Genomic DNA, 2,311 nt, shown 5'->3' with positions numbered 1-2,311 from the left:
TTACGATAAACTAATGAACTCACCAACCTTTTGGTTGACACTTTTAAGCATGTTTATTCTCAGAAAATAAAGAAATCTTTCGCTGTGCATTTGCTCATTTTAAAGATATTATTTGGAGTCATTCCTGGCATATTTCAAAAGACGTTGCATTCAAGTCATTGAGTTCAATAAAGATTATTATTAAGTAAATGACAGATTAGGTCATTTATAGTTTGGATATTATGAAATGGTATGCATGCCTGTCAACTTTCGATGTAATGAAAGTTTGTCTTTTGAAAATGAATGCAATGTTTGTAAAATGTATCATATAGAGGTCAAATACCTCACAATGTAACCATATGTTATTGTATTCGTCCTTATGGATTAGGACGGGTTGCTTCAGGATATATGCCGGTGTTGCACTGGAAAGGCCGTGGTAGGCACCTTTATGAATTTACTATGCTTGAATTGTGTTATCATGAGTTATATGTATCCTTATATGCTTTCTCTGTTTGTTTGTGTTTTCATCTGTTTCAGAAGAAGAAATGCAGGTTCACATGACTTTCAAGAAAACCAACTTGGATCCTCTTCTCATGTCTGAACGACCAAAAACACATGTTGAGGTTGAAGCTGACAAATTAAAGGATGTAGAATTTGAACAGCAATTGAAGAGCCCAAAGCGACCTACAGAGGGTGGGGATGGCAGTGCCGCTCAGCCATCATCTGATGTTGAAATTATTGAAAACACCCCTCAACCGTCTAGCGCCAAGAAATCTGACAGGTGTGACAACTCGGAAATTTTCGACCAAATTTAAACTTTACCTTTATATTATTCCGACACGATAAGCAAAGTTTGTTAAGTTGAATTTCAAAAATCTTAAACTGTGTTCATACATTCATTTAACCTCGACCAAATTCCAACGATTCACGAACCATTATATAAATGGATATGATTATATATATATATATATATATATATATGTATATATATATATATGTATATGTATATATATATATTATAACTTGAGAATACTAACAAAGTAGTAAACGTATAATACTTTACATGAATGTATTTGCTTCAATATGTTTATCGATGGAATTAGAAGATAATATCAAATGATTGATTTATCAGATACATAGTATGATTACGAGTCTCTGTTGAGAGGTCCACTTTGGTTTAGGAAACCTTTCCTTTTTAACGGTATTCCGAATAATTGGTGAAATAATTTAGATGATTGGGATAAAGTGTCATTAACGAGTGTTAGTCAAAAGTTAGTGAAGATTCTCGATTAATTATCAAAAGCATGCTTTACAGTGATTGCCTCGTGTCCCTTGATAAATTAATTATTTAGTTTTCATATTATTAAAAACATTATTTGATATAATAACTTCTATTATTTAAACGAGTTTAAATTATATAAAACGGACTTTGAAATATAACTGATTTTGAAAACTAAATATTATATCAATATTCCAATTATATATATAAATTATATTCCTAAATAAAGATATATATATATATATATATATATATATATATATATATATATATATATATATATATATATATATATATATATATGTTTTACAATGTAATATTAATATAGTTATAAAAGGTTTTGATTTAAGTAATATTTTAAATATATTATTAAATATATTTTAATAAAACGAGAAGTTGATTTACCAAAGCAAATGACCAAAACACTTAAATGTATAAGTTACATTTCGAGTAAAATTGTTATCAAAGATTTTAGTCTATATTTTGACAAAGGGTACGAATCACGAAATGTAAAGTACAAGTTTTATAAGCGTACGTAACGATGTTCAATAAATCGGAACTCTGACATAAATCGTTTTCCAACATACAAGTCGTCGGAACTAATTTTACAAGTCAACTATACATGTAAATTTAATATAATATATAATTAATTATATAAATTAAATATATAAATATATATATTATAATAAACCATAGCCGCCCACGATTTAAATGGATGTGAGCTGGAAAGAGCAGCCATGCGATCGCATGGCCATTGCTCCTATAACCCATGCGATCGCATGGTGTGGTTAGGTGGCTAAAGTTCTATAAATTGTCCAAAGTCTGATTCGCGTAATTCATTCTTCATTTCCACAAACACTCCGTATATATTATTGATTATATTATTATTATTATTATTATTATTATTATTATTATTATTATTATTATTATTATTATTATTATTATTATTAATCTTATGGTAAGGAGTATTATTATTATTAGTAGTATTATACATAAAATATTACAATGGAGTGCTGTCCGAGTGATTTCAAAATGGTTTTTTTGAGTGGGATA

This window comes from Rutidosis leptorrhynchoides, chromosome 1, assembly GCF_046630445.1.
Source record: "Rutidosis leptorrhynchoides isolate AG116_Rl617_1_P2 chromosome 1, CSIRO_AGI_Rlap_v1, whole genome shotgun sequence".
Lineage (NCBI taxonomy): Eukaryota > Viridiplantae > Streptophyta > Magnoliopsida > Asterales > Asteraceae > Rutidosis > Rutidosis leptorrhynchoides.
This window is presented reverse-complemented; position numbering follows the sequence as displayed.